Here is an 18,653-nt window from a genome sequence, read left to right as displayed (position 1 = left end):
TTAAACCCCATAGATGCCTTCAAATGGTGACTTCTATCAAACATTCAAATACAACATAATAGCAACCCTACACAGTTTTCCTTCCAAAATCCACAGAGGAAAAAAATAAACCTTAACCCCTATCTCACAATATAAACTTATAATGGATTACAGACCTTGCTCTAAAAGCTAGAACTATAAAATTTCTAGGGAAATAAAACTATACCTTCATGACCTTGACGCAGGCAAAGGTTTCTTTGAAAGGACATCCAAAATTCACTAGCCATAAAAGAAAAATATTGGAAAATTAAACTTCTCCCCAAAGGTACTGCTAAGAAAATGAAAATGTAAGCCACTAACAGGGACAAAAAAAATCACAATGTGTACATCAAACACAAGACTTATATCCAAGTTATAGAAAGAAGTTCCAACACTCAACAACAACAACTAAAAACATGGAAGCAAAGAAGCCAGACATATGCATAGAAGAAGACATATGAATGACTAATAAACACGGGTAAAGGGAAATGCAGGTTAAAACCACAGTAAGAAGCCACCATGCAGTAATGGGAATGGCTAAAAATTTAAAAAATAATAAAAGAAACGGAGAAAGGAAGGAAGAAAGAAAAGAAATCTGATAGCACCAAATGTTGGCAAGTATGTGGAGTAAACACAAATTTCATTAATTTTGACATAAAATGGTAGAAATGCTTTGAATAAAGATCTGGCAGTTTCTTACAAAAGTAATCACACACTTACCCCAGAGTCTTCTGCAATTCCAATCACAGATTTACCTAGTAAAAAGAAAAATATATGTTCATATATATTATATAAATGTATGCAACGAACAAAGCTAAACTGTTATGGAAAAAAAAATTCGAACAGAAATTGCTACCTTGGCAGAAGGAACGTGGAGTATCACCTGAGAAAAGGCAATTGGGAACTCTGGAGGGATGATTACAGTCCGTGGTTTATAAGGATTTGCATCACACGTGTTTGTCAAAACTCAGAAAATAGACGCTTAATATTTGTGTGTTTTATTCTATGTTGACTTTACTTTAAAAGAAAATATGTAAAGAAACAGTGATTCAAGGTAGCAATACGTTCTGAAATATTTGGGGGGGTTGATTGACATCTGCAATTTACTTTGAAATGCATCAGAAATAGGCTAGATTGATGGATGAATAGATTAGTAGACAAATAGATATGTAATAAAGCAAGTAAAAGTGTTAATGGTGGAATTTAGGTGGCAGGTATATAGGAATTTACTGCAAGTTCTTTTAACTTTTCTGTATGTTTGAAAACTTTAATATTGGGAACAATTATGCTGAAGCAAAGAAGCCAGACACAAAGGAGTACAAATTGCAAGATTTCATTTATGTGAAGTCCTGGAATAGGCAAAATTGGTCTCTGTTGATGAGATCAGTGGCTGTCTAGGCTGGAAGGCAAGGGGAGTTGCCTGGAAGGGCAGGAGGGAACATTCTGAGTTGATAGGAAGTTTCTGTCTTCACTGGGGTATAGGTTATACAGGTGTATACATATGTCAAAATATTTCACACTGCTCACTTAAAGTGGGTGCATTCTTTTATTGTACCTGAATTCTAGCTCAATAAATTTGATTTACAAATTCTCTCTATTACGCTATAACCAAGTGTCTGCTCCTCTTTCATGTGGAGCTGGGGGTTGGACGGGGGTATCTAATGCCTCCTAGTCTGTCTTCAGCCAGCAGAGGCTCAGACCTCCCCCTGCTCCTTCTGGTAACATCCTTCAGCTGTCTCGTCCCTGGTGCTGAGAAGAAGTCCGTACCTAATGACAGAGCACCTCAGAGCAAGTCCAGGCTGGTCCCCCTCCTTTGCCCCCTGGAAGCCAGCTTAGGTGAGCTGCGTCGAGGAGCGGGAGGACACGGGCATACACCACCGCCTGGTGTGGGGAAGTGGGAGCTGACAAGAAGACGCCTTGAAGCCAGGGCTGGGACACCAAGGCAGAAGCGGGACCATCCATTCTGTGCACCACCGTGGCTTGGAAACAAAGTCCTTCCATCCATCAGTGAAAGCACATTCTTTGAAAGAAGTCAGCTCTGGGCTGGCTCTTTATTTTTAAGTCAGGGCCGCGTATTGAGTCCTCTCAAGTCCCTAGAATTCTTCTTTCCTCTTGGTCCTCTTCCCATGCTCAGGTAGGTTTTACTTTAGGACCACAACACATAAAGTGTCACATAGCCTTCTGAGGACAGCTTCTGGAGACTGAGGTAAGGGAGGCCACCTGCAGTGACCTAAGGATGCCTGTCTGTTTCCCTCCCATCTGTTTTAACCTCAGAGCATCTCTATAGCTCATAATCTTCTGCAAGTTTATGTTATTTTTTGGTAGCTTCCTTGGTGAAGTTGAGGTGGGGTGATACAAATTCATTCTGTAGCGGGACCCTGCCACATCTCTTTAAACGCCTGTGTTTCCTAGGAGATTGGCAGCATTTTGAGGGTGGGGACAGCATCCTGTTCCTCTCTCTTCCTGAACAGCCAGGCATAAGCCACGGTGCTGTTTACCAAAGAGGCATTATTTTCTGAGCATTGGCTACATATATTAAGCATCATTAGGGGACAAAATGAAGAGAAGACGTATTGTTTTTTCCCTTAAGGAATGTGTTCTCCTGTCATGAAGACAAAGCATTTCCACATAAAACAATTAGGAAAAAAACACAAGTGAGTACAAACTTGGCTCCTGGCTTCCTGACAGTCAATTTGCCATTCCTTCTATGGGAAGACAGAAATTAGGAGTGATGTGTGCAGAATGCGATTCTTGGGAACTTTGTCACAGAGGGACTGTAATTTGACCCAGCACTTGGTGGACCTGTGTATTTTAGATAGATAGGGAGGGAAGGGGGAGTGACTTCTCAGCAGAGGACTGGGTGTAAGTAAGGCTGGGAGATGTGCATCATTACTATTATTACCATTGTTTATCCAGTTGAGACTTTGTCATCTCTGATAGACTTTCCATCTCAGATGCCTTCCAGATTTCCCATCACTCCAAGATGCAGGCTCCTTTTCCCTCTAATCTAAGTTGTAGGACTGCAAAATCTCATTGGCAACCCAAAGAGCAGGGTTCAAATGCCTGCTTCGTGAGGACGTTGCTTGGTGCTATAGTCCAGAAGTTTTTGCACAGGGATGAAAATAATTATGTGCATGTACTATTTCCCCCACTGGAGTGCAGGCTCTTTGAAAACTGTTTTATGATTCATCTCTAAGACCAACATCCTACCACCAGGCACAGAGCCACACACAGATTAAACACTTAGTATCTATTTGCTTTAGCAAAACACAAGTTATCAAAATTTAGTGATCAGCTTTTTTTTTTTCCCCTTACAGTTAAGCCCCTTGAGAGTAGGTTTTAACAAAGAAGGAAGAAGGAAAGAAAAGCTTAGGTCCCCAGGTTTGAAAATATAGGAAGACACTGGTCATGGTATAGGAGGTACAGTGTGAGGCATTAGAATGGACGGTATTAGGTTATAAGTGGGATTTAGGGGGAAAAAACACTGGAAGAGTTGTGTGTGTGTGTGTGTGTGTGTGTGTGTGTGTGTGTTTCTCATTAAAAATAAAAATAATTAGCAATTGCAAAAATAACCCTAAATAGGGCCAAAGGAGACCTGGATTTGAATTCTGGATGTGTTAGGTTGCCTTAATGATCCTTATTTTTTGTGCCCCTCTCCCCAGAATCCACACCCTTTGTCATGACCCTTTGCAACATCCTCCTATTACACATCTGGGATCAGGTATTTGATCTACTTTAGCCGACAGAATGAGGTAGAAGCAAACACATTCCATTTCCAAGACTTGCCTTGGCCAACAGAATGAGACAGAAGTGAGCATGCGGCAGTTCCAAGACCATGCGCATGTTTCCACCTGTTCTCTTTTACCTATGCCATGGCCATGAGCGGGACCTTCCCAGGCTACTCTGCTGATCCCAGGAAGAGGATTAGAGACATGTGGAAAAAACCTGTCCAGAGCAGAGTCCTGCCGAGATTGGCCAACCTTTGGAAAATCAGCAGATAAGTTATAAATCATAAATGACTGGTGTTTAAGTTGCTAAGTTTTGCTGTGGTATGTTACATAGCAACAGTTAACTAATACACTGGCTCTTCCATATATTCATTGGGGAGCCTTGGGCAAAACATTGACCCTCCTGTCTTAGTCAGCTAGAGCTGCCATAACAAAATGCCCATAGATTGGGTGGCTTAAACCAAAGAAATGTATTTTCTCACAGTTCCGGAGGCTTGGAAGTCCCAGATCAAGGTGCTGGCAAATTTGGCTTCTAGTGAGAGCTCTCCTCTCTCTTCCTGACTTGTAGGCAGCTGCCTTCTTGCTTTGTGCTCACATGGCCTTTTTTCAGTGCTTGTGCAGGAGCAGGAGGCAGGGTGGAGTGCGTGACCTTTCATGTATTTCTTCCTAGAAGGACACTAATCCTAAGGCACCCAGCCTTCTCCCCTCATTTAATTTTAATTGCTTCCTTAGAGGCTTCATCGCCAAATACAGCTATACTGACAGGTAGAGCGTCAACACAGGGATTTGTGGGGGAAACACAAATATTTAGTTCTAACATCTTTTTTTGGCTTTTTTTATTCATAGGGGTGCCTGATACATAATACATATTCAATAAATATTTGTTGAACCAAGGAGACTGGACTATGTGATTTCTAAGATCCTTCCAAGGTGGTTTTCCCTTAATTTTTTTTCTTCTTTGCCACAAAATCATCCAGAATTCATGTGAAAGGAAGAAATGTTCTCTTCTGTTGAAATGAAACTGTCAGTGAGTAAAAGGAGGGGCATGGAGATACCTGACACTTACATGCACATAAGTATATTTAATCTTACTGAGAAAGGAACTCAACAATTTCATTTAACGTGGTTTCTCTAGATTCTACATCAGCTTTTGGCATATAGTAGATACCTCGATATATTTACAGAATATAAGAAGAAAAATAATGATTGAGTTAATGAGTCAAATAAGGGCTCATGCCTGCCTGTAGCTATTCTCAGAGAATTCAGGGAAATGAGCCAAAATAAAGTCTGAGTCACTGGAGAGACAGGGTCTTCGGCTTGACTAATAGGAACTGCAAAGACGGAGGCAGAGGGAGTTCTGAGCTGCCCTGATGGGCTGAGTTCCCCTGGGGACGTTAACAGCCCCTGCCTTCTTCCTCTGCCTCCCTTCCTGATTATCGTTCCTCCCGGATGTGCCACAAGCATGTCAGCTGCAACTCACTCCAAACCACGCTCATTTCCCAGCTTCTTTCTCCCGAATTAATTGTGCTTGTCCTCGGTATCTGCCTAGTCGTCCAAGTGAGAGATCTGAGTCATCTGCTTCCCTACAATTGCCCCTCTGGAATGGAGAAATCCAGCTTGACCTTAATTACAATCACTGAGCCACTGTTTGCTAGGGCTTCACCACGGACCAGGCACTGCTCTATGACGGCAAGTGATCCCATCTAACCCTCTCTATAACCCCATGAGGTGGGTGTAACCTTTATGTTACGGTGAATAAACACAGGCTCAGAAGGGTTAAGTGACTTTCCCAAGGTCACAGAGCTGGAGGAGGGGGTTTGCACATTACCAGATGCACGTTGAAGCCCCTGCCCTTTCCAAGCTGTCAGCTTATCTCCAGGTCAGATGTTCCCTTCTCTTCCTTTTCCAGTGTCTCCATCCTAAAATCGGGCACTCATCTCTGCTCCCAGGCAACCTGTACAATCTCTCTAGGAGAGCTCTTATCACACGAGACGCCAATTATTCATGTGCTCACCTGTGACCTGTGGCAAATGTCTTATTCTTCCCAACTAGTCCCCATTCTCAGCTCCCTGTCGGGTCTACATAACACCTGCTCCGGAAATACTTTTAGAAATTAATGAAATCCTTACATTTCTAGTTATCAACCATGTTATCTTTCATGGAGTAGAGGGTTATGTCCTATACAAATTGTTCTTTTCTATAAGAGCAAACCTTTCTAGCCCCCAAAATGTCCGTGGTTCTCTTCAGGCACACCTGCTATCAGACAAGAGGTGAAGATCTACCCTGACACCCCACCGGTCGGAGGGCCTGGAACTCGGAGGGTCTAGCAGCTCTTGAAAGGACTGACCCGCCAGGGGATTCTTAGTGAGTCTAGCTGAGAAGGGCTAAGCGGGAAACTTCCCGCCAGAAGTCTAAAGCAGTTGCAGCCTGTTTCTTTACTGCATTTCCCAGACCTTGTGCCCACCAGATATACTCTCAAAAAGCCAACAAACAACAACAAAAACCAAGAAAATAATAACCTTTGACTTCCTGTATGTAAAACATGGTTCTTGCTGCATACTTGTACCTTCCCTTCCTTCGATACCGCGGCTCAACTTTTTTTCAGCCGTTTCATTCTCTCTATCTTTTGGAATTCATGCTTGGGCACCAAGCAGACTCAAGGAAAGACTTCTGAAAAAATTGCCTGCTGTTCCAAAGAGGGAAAACACGGCAGGACAAGCCTGCTTTGCTGAAGGCGGGGTCGGGGGAGGCAGCCATCTTGACTGCCAACTTCTTCCAACGTTCAAGTAATCCCTGAACTTACTTGGTGAAACCCAAACCAGCAATTACCCAAGACAAGAAGTGAAGTGGTTTTATTTTTGCCTGTTTTTTTTTTCCTACACAAGAGAAATGACTCTCTCTCTCTCTCTCTTTCTCTGTGTGTGAGAGAAAAGATTTTTATCTTGCTCTCAAAATAACTAATCTTGGGCCAGCAGGACAAAAAAAGAAAAGCACTGCTCTGTTATATTTCGAGGATGTTTCAAAGAATGGGTGGGGAACTGCTGATACAGTACCATTGGTGTGGACTGGTGAGGGCAGGAGTTTGGGGAAAATGGGCGTTTCTGTGGAGACAGTAAAGCAGGGCTTACTTGATTGTCTTAACTGAGGCCTGTTCAGACTCATCTCTGCCCTTACCCCCTAAACTTCAGTATCTTAGGAACGCGAGTGCAATGACTTCTGAAACCCACTACCTGGAGTTAGGCCAGACTTCACAGGTTGAGTTCACAGCCCTCCAAGGGACTCTGGTTCAGACATCGGTAACAGAGCTGGGACTTACCAAGCACCCTCATTTCTGACCAGCTGTCACGACTCAGGGGTTCTCACGACATCCTCAGATTTACTAATTCACTAGAATGACTTGCAGAACTCGGGAAAATGCTAGACTTATCCCTACATTGTTGTTACAGCAAAAAGATGCAAAGGGAGGGAAGCACAAGATGAGGTCTGGAAAGACCCCAGACGCGAAGCTCCTGTTGTGTGAGGATGTGTACCCTCCGAGGCACTGTGGGCTATCACCAGTGAAAGGCGCTCACTGGTGCTTACTGGGATTTAATTGCAAGAGTGTGATGGACTGACTCATTGGCCATGTACTTGAACTCAGTTTGCAGCTGCTCTATCCTGGAGGTAAGGCTGATGTCACATGGCACAAAGCCTCAACCTTCTGCTCACTGGCACGGCTGGTCCCCTCCTGAGTCATCTCATTCATTACCATAAACTATCACCGCCAGGAGTCACCTTGTCAGCATATACTGTCAGGTGATCAGGTGTGGTCAGAGGTACTCACCAGGAATAGCAAAGGCACTCCTAGTACTCAAAAAATCCCGAGGATTTAGAAGTTATCTCCCATAAATGAGGACAAAGGCCAGCCAAATTCTTAATTACACAGCGAGGAAGCCCAGACTCTGATGTTAAGTATGATATAATGGGTTTTACCATTTTATCTCTCTTCAGTCTTTGTCTCTTTAGACTGAATGATCTGATGTAGGGTGCTGCCAACCCAGCATGGGATTCAAGAGCCTGAATCTCCTCTTGGATCCCCCATCTCACTGTGTAATCTTGGAAAAGTCTCTCAACTTGCTGAGTGAGCCTCAGTTTCCCCAATCACAAGTGAAAGCGTTAGACTGTAATCTATGACCTGCTGGTGTCATAGCGTCAAGCTGGTGGCTCTATGGCTGAGCCCCGAAAGCCCTCTGAGACCCAATTTCCTCATCTTTAAGATAAGAGGGTTGGATTAAGTGGTTTCTAAGGTGTCTTGCTGAGCCAGTGATCATGGTTTTAGCCCCGTATGACCTGCTCAACATGCGAGAAGCTGACTCACCCCTATTCCACGTTGCAACGCCATTTTCCAGTTTACTGTTCTCTTCTTTCTCAGGAATAAGACAATGGCTGCTCCCGCCCTATCAGCTGCCCCTCACACAGACGCATGAGAGGATGCCGAAGATTCTTCTGTCTCAGCTCTGGGGAAGCGAAAGAAACAGAAGGTAGGAAACAGGAATAAACTGTTAAAGGCTGGGTAACAGACCAGCCACGAAGTCACGGCTGAAAGAGTTTTTGTCCCCTAGATAGATATTAATTTTGCATTAAATACTACGTTGCAACATATAGGAAACCATTTACAGGAAAAGGGCCTCAATCCCGAAATGGGAGCATTTTCTAACTGTCAGGCAAATGTGTTTTTCTGGAAGCCCATGAACATTTTGTACTTAAAATGTGAAGTAAATAAAGACTGTATGATAATGCTGCTAATATTCTCCAGAGCAAAAGCAAGAAGTGTCCCTTTTTTGAGCTCCTAAAGCCCCCTGTTCTATGCCTTTGTCGTCGATGTTGGCAAAACACAAAACAAACAAAACATTTACTTACTAGTGTGTCTGACCCTCTGAACCAGTAGCTTATAGACTTTTTTGATCATACACCTCCAAAATGGGTATAAACGTTGAGCACATTCCCAAAACATATATTATTTACTTTTAAATTATACATCTTATTTTATTAAAATACGTCTATTCTGCACAAAATAACAGGAAAAAAGGGAGATGAGTTAAAGACGAATTTATTTACAATAATTGTATTTGACATGACAGCACAACAAAAATCTTGTTACTGTCACTAAAACATATCAGCATTAATATTTTAGTGAAGACTGTGATTCAATACGCTTTATTACTTTTGAAAATCATGATTTATCATAATGTGAAACACCAGTTTGAAGATCTGGCTCAAAATCCAGTTTATTTTGATACTTGGTTTTAATGGTCATCATAACCGAAAACCAAATAGTACGGGGTTCAAATAGAAGAATGTGTCATTGGCTGGGCTGACTAAATCATAATAGTTATTTTTCAGTTTTGCAAAGGTTTTTGTTCAAATCTGGCTAGTTTATTTTCATACTCCCTCAGATCTATTACTTTTCCTGCAAACAAAATGGGAGGTACGGCATTGTGTGTGTATTACAGAGCATACAAAATATACGTAATATTTATTATGTTTATATTTAATATTTATGTATTTATAATAAACTTAACATTTTTGGAACAGTTTTAGGTTCACAGCAAAAACTAAGTGGACAGTAAAGAGTTCCAATACAACAAACAAGGGTTCTTTACATGCACTGTCTCCCCACTATCAAAATGCCATACCAGAATGATGTATTTTTTACAATCAATGAACCTACATTAATGCATATTTATCATGCAAAGTCTGTAGTTTACATGAGGATTCACTCTTGGTGTACGTTCTACATGATTTGACAAACATAGAAATGGACCCACCAGTGAAGGATCACACAGAAGAGTTTGAGCACTCTAAACGTAGTTTCATCCTTTTCTCCCCCAGCTCCTGGCAACCACTGATCTTTCATGGTTTCCATGGTTTTGACTTTTACATAATGTCGTATACTTGGAATCACACAGTCTGTAGCCTTTTCAGATTGGATTCTTTCACTTAGTAAAGCATTTAAGGTTCTTCCGTGTCTTTTCAGGGCTTGATAGCTCATTTCTTCTTCGCACTGAATAACATCTCATTGTATGGATGTACCACACTTTGTTTATCCATTTGCTTACTGAAGGACATTTTTGTTGCTTTCAAAAAGCTTTGGCAATTTTGCATAAAGTTGCTGTAAACACCTATGTTCAGGTTTTTGCTTTAAGTTTTCAACTCCTTTGGGCAAATACCAAGGAGCATATCGTTGGATTGTGTGGTTATGACTATATTTAATTTTGTAAGAAACTGTCAAGCTGTCTCATTTTCTATCATTTTCAATTTCCAATAGTAATGAATGAGAGTTCCTGTTGCTCCACATCCTCACCAGCATTTGGTGTTAGCATTTGGATTTTGCCATTCTAATAAGTATACAGTTGTATCTCTTTGTTGTTTTAATTTGCAACTCCCTAATGACTACGATGTTGAATATCTTTCATATACTTGTTTGTGATCTACATGTCTTCTTTGATGATATGTCTGTTCAGAGTTTTTATTCATTTTTAATCCTTATGTATAATTTCCTATTGTTGAGTTTGAAGATTTTTTTTCAGTATGTTTTGGATGAGACTTTTATCAGGTACGTCATTTGCAAATATTTTCTCCCAGTCTGTGACTTGTCTTCTTGTTCTCTTTACACTGTCTTTTATAGAGCAGAAGTTTTTAATTTTAATGAATTACAACTTATCCATTATTTAATTGATGTGGGATGTAAAAAGTCATTGTCAAATCTAGGTCTTTTAGATTTCCTTCTGTTATCAGCTAAGAGTTTTACAGTTTTGCATTTTACAGTTGATCCTTGAACAATATGGGAGTTAGGGGCGCCAACTCTCTGCAAAGTATAACTTAGAGTCAGCCCTCCTTCTGTATATGTGGTTCCTTTGTATCCGGTTCCACACCTGCAGATTCAACCAACTGCTGATTGTGTCCTGTAGTATTTGCTATTGAAAAAAAAAAAACCATGTATAAATGGAACTGCACAGTCCTAACCCATGTTGCTCAAAGGTCAACTGTATATTTAGGTCCAATTAGGTATAGAACATGATCTATTTTAAGTTAATTTTTTGTGAAGATGTAAGGTTTATATCTAGATTTTTTTTTGATGTGAATGTCCAATTGTTCCAACACCATTTATTGAAATCTCTCTCTCTCTCCATTGCATTGCCTTTGCTCTTTTGTTGAAGATCAGTTGACTATTTGTATGATTTATATGGCTGTGTTTCTGGGCTCTCTATTCTGTTCCATTGATCTATTTGTCTATTTTTTCACTAGTACCACACTGTGTTGATTATTGTAGCTTTATTGTTAAGTCTTGAAGTCAGTTACCAACAGTCCTCCAACTTTTTTCTACCGTTCAGTATTGTGTTGGCTATTCTGGGTCTTTGCTTTCCATATAAACTTTAGAATCAGTTTGCCAGTATTCAAAAAATAACTTGCTGGAATGTGATTGAAATTGTGTTGAATCTATAGATCAAATTGGAAAGAACTGACAGTTTGACAATATTGAGTGTTCTTACCCATAATCATGAAATATTTCTCCATTTATTTAGTTCTTTGATTCCTTTCATCAGAGTTTTGCAATTTTCTTCATATAGATTTTGTATGTATTTTATTAGAGTCATATCTAAGTATTTCATTTTTTGGTTGTAATCTAAATGGCATTGTGTTTTTAATTTCAAATTTCAGTTGTTCATTGCTGGTATACAGAAAAGCAACCGATTTCTTCATATTAATCTTGTATTCCACAACTTTGCTATAATCACCTCTTAGTTTCAGGAGCTTTGTTTGTTTTGTTTTTTATTGATTCTTTCAGATTTTCTACATAGACAACCATGCCATCTGCAAACAAAGACAGTTTTATTTCTTCTTTCTCAGTCTATCTAATAATTAATTAATGCATGCTCTTTGTAAAAGAATTAAGAGGCACAGGAAGCTATAAAATGGAAAGTAAATGTTTCCATCTCCGCTCATTCTCCAAAAGGAGCAACAGTTACTGTTTCAACTGTGTGTTGCTCTAGTCGTGTTCTATGTATATATAGACTTTTACATGGTGTGCCTTTTTTAACATTACACAGAAATCTTATTATATATTCAAACTGCAACATGCTTTCCCCCATTTGGACATCCTGAGCTACATAAATCTACATTGCTAGTTTTCCAGATGCATAGTAATTCCTTGCATAGATATACCATTAACTATTTAACGAGTATCCTCCTGGTAGACACATAATTGTTTCCTGTTGTTCAATGTTACACATAAAACTACAGTGAATACGTCTGTATATATATTTTGTGTTCTTATGCAAGAATGTTTGCAGTATAAAATTCCTGGGGTAAGAATTGCTAGGCTGAAGAAAGTCATATTTTAAATTTTGACTGAGACTAACGATTTCAGCTTTGACACATGAAAAGCTTGGAAGTCATCAGTCTTGTTCTTACAAGAAAAGCTGGACAAATTGAAAATCAATAAATTTTCTTGGGTCTATCAGAGAACCATGATCATGGGACCAAATACCATCTTGAAATCTGGGCAGACACATCCAGAGAGACCTAGCCTGGGGTGGAAGCTGCTGGAGCCATAAACAAAGAAGCACTTCAGTGGGAGTTCTGATGAATTTCTGGAGGCAGAGTGTGGACGAGTGTGGAAGTGAGAAATTCCTGGTGGCTGTGGTCTTGGCGGGAGATGGGGGACTCCCTGGGCTTTAGCTCCAGGAACTCCACCAGGTGTCAGTGTTTCTTGCAAGGGGAAGGCAAGGCAATCCTTATGAAATAAAGTCAGAAAATTTTTCGTAAGAAATGCCTAATGTCTGGAGGAAAGACTGCCAGGGCCTTTTCCCAGATCAGGGAAGGGAATTCTTCCCACTCCAGAAAGAAAAATTTATGATAAAGAGAGGTTAGGCTTACAGTAAAGTGACTGGGAACACTGTATCCAGGGAACAGAGTCAGGTGTAGGGGAAAACAGCTATATAATTGAAGAAAACACTGTGAAGTCACAGCCCTCGGAACATAGGACCAGTGAAACACTGATTTAAATTGGAAGATTGTGGAATTCACCTCTCCCCCACACCTCATTAGCACAATAACAGTATTTCAATAAAATAAGAACAGATTATAGCTAAAAGAGATAGAAGACACAGGCTCTCTCTGAAGAGTAGGGCTTAGGGAATTCCAAAGTAAACAGAGGAGACAGAAACACGGACATTAGAGGAATCTGAAGACTCTGACATCTATAATTAAGGAAAATTTAAACAATGACCAAATATTAGCCATATTTACACAAATCTTTACAGCAGAGACCTATTTTCTTCTGTTTCTATCACCCGATACAAAATAGCTGAGTTTCACCAAAATCATAAGACTGGCCAGGAGGCAAGAAAATAAAACCGAGTCTAAAAAGACAAGTCAACTAACAGAACCAGACTCACATGATGCAGATGTGAGAATTATCAGACAGAGAATTTAACACAACTATAATTGATACGTTAAGCATTCTAATGGGAAAAGTAGACAACATGAAAAACAGATGGTAATGTTAACAGAGAGACGGAAAGTCTAAGAAAGAATCCAAAGGAAACACTAGAAATCAAAGCATGGTAAAAGAAATAAAGAATATCTTTGGTGGACTCCTAAGTAGACCGGACATGGTCTTGAACACGAGCTGATAGAATCTTTCCACACTAAAATGCAAAGAGGAAACAAAATAAAACAAAACAAAAAACACTCGAGAACTGTGGGACATTTTCAAATGTATGATATGTGCATACTGGATTACCATAAAAAAGTAAAAGCGAACTGAATAAAAGAAATATTTGAAGTAATGATGACAGAATTTTCAGATTTGATGATAGAAATATTTATAAATATTATATATAAAGCTATTAGTAGACACATATATATTTCCTCATTCTGTTAGCTGAGAGGACCTTGAAACAAAGTCACTTCAGGAGCAAACAGAATACCTTGTACCGAGATCTTGGTTTTTAATAATGTTTTTAATAATGTTTTCTAATAAGAGGAACCAGTGCTCCTTGGAGAAGTGGCTGATTCTAAGACTGGGGCAGTGAATCTACAAGATGAGTCTGGAGCATCTTGTAGTTCCAGAAAAGAAGAGAGTGTTTTTTGGTTTTTTTAAAATACAATGCCAGAGGATGCCAAGGGGACGCAGGAGCCTATTGAAAGGGCTCCCAAAGGAAAAGCTACATTTTAAGCAACAAAATAAAGTGGCATTCTATTCGAAGTATAGAATAAAAATTTATGAATCCACACTGATGGAATGAATTATTGAATAGATAAGTGGAGGAGAAGAGACATAACTCCCATGCAGAAGAATTCCAGATAACTCGTGCAGATAAGCCACCTCAAGGAGTTGCAGCATCTCTCTCCTACCCTTAAGCGTGGGCCAAACATAGTGATTTCCTTCCCAAGAGTACAGTATGCAAAGAGAGAAAAAAGAATCCAGGGGAGAAACCTGACAAACACTGCTCTTGCCAGGAGATACAGGTTAGCATCATGAAGCAGGAATTTGTGGTGACAGTATGCACCCTTTATATGATGTGATGAGAATGGCATTGTATCTCTTTAGTCTTCCTCCCAAGAACTTGTCATCCCAGGCAAAACATGAGAAAAACATCAGAAAATCAGTTGAGGGACAGTCTACAAAATACTTCCAACGTCATCCAAAACAGGGAAAAATCAGAAACTTGATCATAGTCAAGAGGTGCTTCCAAAGACACGATGACTAAATATAATGTGGTGTCCTGGATGAATCCTGGACCAGCGGAGATATATTAGGTAAAAACTAAGGAAATCGGAGTGAAGTAATGACTTTAGTTAATGGTAACGGATCACTATTTGTCCATTAGTGGTGACAAATACACCTTAATAACGCTCAAGATGTTAGTAATAAGGGACAATGGGTGTAGGGTATATGAGAACTCTGTACTGTCTTCTTAATTTCTATGTAAATCTAAAACGAAAAACTTACTTAAATTTTTTCATTGATGTTGACAAATTACTCCACTAAAACGCATCAATAGACATTTCCACCAACTATGTGTGAAAGTTTCTGTTTCTCTGTACCCTTGACAAAAGACAATATTATCAATCCTTTTGATATCTGTACATTTGAAAGGTGACAAATGATATCTCACTGCTTAAATTTGCATTTTTAAATTACAAACGAGATTTGGCATCCTTCTTCTCATTGATCGGCCATTTATATTTCTTTTTCTACAGCTGTATGTTGTTATCCCTCGCTCATTTTTCAAACCAGTTGTAGGGCTTTTGGTATGGCAAAAAAAAATTAATCCTTTTCTGTCATAGTTTTGCAACCTTTCTGCAGACTGTTTTCTTTTGATATTCTCTCTTCAAGTTTTTTAATATGCAGGAAATTTCAAACACTTTCGATAATCATCTCTCTCTTAATTTACAATTTCAGAGGTTTATCACACTTCTATTTTATTCTCAAATTAAGTCCCCAGTGGCTTGATTACAGTAAATGGGTCCCTTCAAGCTAGTCCCTAATTATTTCAGGTGTTCTTGAAAGGACGTCTCACACGGGTTCCCAGACCGCTGTCAGTTCAAATTCCTCCTGGGCTTTGCTTTTGTTCTTCCCCTGCTGTGCCACGTGTTTTCTGAAAGCCATGTGGGGACAGGTGCCTGTGTCAGTCCTGGATACACTAGCGCCCAAGTCCGCTGTCCTTCCATCATGGCAGGTTCTAGTCCCCAGGCTGCCAGAATAGGTCAGTTCAGTACGATGGTAGAACATCTACCTTTTTGAAGTGCGTTTTGAAATTTGGTTCCTGTACACCTCTGGCCACTCACGAGTTATTCTTCATATCCCTTGCTAACTCCTCCCAACTTCCTGGTGATTAAATGCCAGATTAATGCTCCAGGATTCAGCCTTTGACCTCTTCTCTAGCAGCAATCATTTCTTGGATGGTCTCAGTTCCTTTCACGGCTGTAACTAATGCTTCCCAGTGCTACACACATATTCCCAGTTGTAATTCCACCTTGGACCTCCTCTTTCCTCTGTGGATTCACACATCCAAGCCTATTCAGCCTTCCCACTTGTTTATTTAATAACCATTTATTAGTTCACATGTCCAAAACTGGACTCCTGATCTTTGCTCCCAGGCTTCAACAACTCAGTAACCAGGAACTCCATTATTCCAATGACTCAGGCCAAAATTGTTGGAGTCATACCTTACACTTCATCCCACACCCCATACCCAATCTGTCTGGAAATTCAGTTATCTGTAACTTCAGAATATTCCCATAATCCAGACATTTTCCAGTAGTCCTATTGATAATACTCCGACGGAAGGCAGCATCGTCTATGTTCTGGAATATGCTTAAGGCTTTGTCCCCTAGCCTCTATTCTCTATATGGCCACCAGAGAGATCCTTTTAAAACACATCAGAATATTTCACCCTCAAATGGCTTCCCATATTACTTGTTAAAACCCCAAACTTTACCATTGGCCTCGGGCTTTAAAGTTATTCTGGCCCCCTGCTATTTCTCGGACCTGGTCTCCAATAATCCCTTGCTTTCTCCCTGAGTTCTAACCACGTGAGGCTCTTTGCCAGTCCTTGAGTACACTAAGCATGCATCCACGTCAGGGCCTTGGCAGTGGCTGCTTCCTCCACCAGAACACTCTTCCCCACATAACCCCGTGTCTCACTCTCACTTCACTCAGGTCTCTGCTGATATGACATTTCCCTCTAGAGGTCTTCTCCAAAGCCCTTACAATGGCAACTCCCCTCGCTCGGTCATCCTTTCACCTGCTTCATTCTCTGCCATCGCATTTGTTACCAACTGACATACTGTAGTTGTTTATCTGTTTATTGTGTAACTCCCTCCACTAGAGTATAAACTCTATGTGGAACAGATATTTTATTAGATTCTTAGCTGTATCTCTAGCAGAAAGTACAATGCCTGGTGCTTAGTATATACTCTCAAATATTTGTTGAATAAGTGAATACATCCCTTTATGTTCCTGGCAGCCATATATGAAGCAGACACCAAACTCTGGATCTGATTCCACCTCTTGTCCCCTTTTCCTTCTAAGCTGCAGCCATATTTGTGTCCCCTGGTGTCTCAGTGGCCAGCGCACTGGACCACTTAATGCCTTTGTGATGAATAGAATCGAATTCCAAGGGCCTTGCAAACCGGCGAGGGGCCCAGAAAGAGCAGAACAGAACTGTGGGAGCAAGTTCAGAGTATGACACTGAGGAGAGGAAACAAAGACTCAAAGTAGAGATGGTTAATGAGTAGCATTGTGCCAGATCTATGTCAGCATGGATGCAGATAAGTGAACATGATGCAACCACTTTTCTGTGCCCCTTTTCTTTCCCCAGGAGCTCGTTTTCCTTCTATTCAATTCCAATTACCAGCCACTCTTGGAAAAGGAGGCAGGACCTCGTAGTGGGAAGAGTCTCAGACTTGGGTTAGAACCCTGCCTCTGATACTGAGAGCTGAATGAACATGGACACATCATTTAATCTTTGGGAATGTCACTTTTCTCCTCTGTAAAAGACAGCTCACAATGACTACCTCTTTAGGTCTGTATGAGTATTAAATGAGAGACGGTAGAAGAAAATTTTAACATCCCATACCCGACATAAAGCAAGTGCTCAGTAGGTGTAAACTGAAGCTACCTAGTTGGCAAGAATTGATCAACTTTGGATGTGACCTTACATTTGTTTTACTTTATTTATGGTATCAGCTGATGGAATTCTGGGAAGCTGAGGTCGGCTTTCTCTCTTTTAGGCTTTCCCCCCACTCCTTCCTTCCTTGAATGTCCTCTTTCCTGATTCTCTGGACCCATGGAATTCTTACGTCATTCTGATTCCTCTACTCACAGGATGGTGAACTCTGAGTTTTAGAACAAAGAGAAACAAAAGAGAAAGTAGTTGGATATTTTTATCTGGAGAAATAGAGGAACCAATTCGCACACAGACACACACACAGACACACACGAACAAGCACACACACGGCCCATGGTGATGGAGAGTGGTGACAGTGGAAAAGAAGTGATTTCTGTATCCCTGCCCCCACGTTGCCTGCTATAAAAGCAGAGCTTTTTAACAGAGCCCTGGGACATCCCCTAAATGCACCCCTCCCCCAGCGTGGCATCAGCAGTTTCCATCATTAGGAAGCAGCAGAAGCAGGTTAGGATTTAGAGAGAGCATGGGCCCCCGGGGCAGGCAGAGCTGTCTTGATGTGAACAGACTGGGGCACCCTCTGGAGCTCTGGTTTCTGGCCCACGGGAGGGAAAAAGAGGCTTCAAGAATTAGAACTAAACCTGAATTCCGGGAGGAGGAACTGTCTCCAGCACCAGGGAAAGTTATCCTGGGAGTGACACACTTGGAAACATTAGAGAAAGAGAAAGCCACCTCCAGGACGTTCCGTCTGAGCTGCGACTGTGATTTTCTTGAGCTCCCCTCTGAGTTCCAATCCACTGCAGAATAATCCTCACGCTGATGAAGAAAAAGTTTTCCTCCCAGCATGGTGTCCTCACAAAGAACAACTTTTAGGGCCATAACCCTCTGTTTGAATTCCATCTCTGCCAGCCACTAGCGGTTGACTTGAGGAAAGTTACTTAACATCTCTGAGCCTCAGTTTCCTATGGCTAAATGGCGAGTAATAATGTTTGTCTCTCAGAGTTGTTTAAAGTATCAAATAAGAGGGCATATGTGTAATGTGAATGTGCAGTTGTTAATCATTTTTCATTTACATAGAATATTTCCACATGGCAAAGCCACTTTCTCTTTCCCAGTTCTCAGAGAATTTCTGAAGTGTGGGATACAAATGTTAACCAAACGGAATGTGACTTACATTCATTTCACTGGTGCTTCCTGCCCGTATTATTTTTCCCATTTTGCCACCTCA

The 18,653-nt window shown here is 40.7% G+C and overlaps 1 long non-coding RNA gene across 9 annotated transcripts in view; it reads right to left on the bottom strand.

Annotated features, from left to right (window-relative positions):
• Nucleotides 1-18,653, bottom strand: part of LOC140700259 (uncharacterized) — a 432,091-nt gene that overhangs the window by 29,872 nt on the left and 383,566 nt on the right. For 5 of the 9 annotated variants that reach the window (XR_012078629.1, XR_012078637.1, XR_012078635.1 and 2 more), the window contains one exon: nucleotides 8,104-8,242. This is a non-coding gene — a long non-coding RNA (uncharacterized lncRNA). Of the gene's footprint in view, nucleotides 1-205; nucleotides 259-738; nucleotides 774-3,908; nucleotides 3,999-8,103; nucleotides 8,243-17,459; nucleotides 17,637-18,653 lie in introns of those variants that run through there. The other 4 variants (XR_012078633.1, XR_012078630.1, XR_012078632.1 and 1 more) reach the window with 4 other exon arrangements.

Source organism: Vicugna pacos, chromosome 12 (genome assembly GCF_048564905.1).
Source record: "Vicugna pacos chromosome 12, VicPac4, whole genome shotgun sequence".
Classification (NCBI taxonomy): Eukaryota; Metazoa; Chordata; class Mammalia; order Artiodactyla; family Camelidae; genus Vicugna; species Vicugna pacos.
The sequence above is the reverse complement of the archived record's forward strand: the minus strand, read 5'-3'. Positions and strand labels throughout refer to the sequence as shown.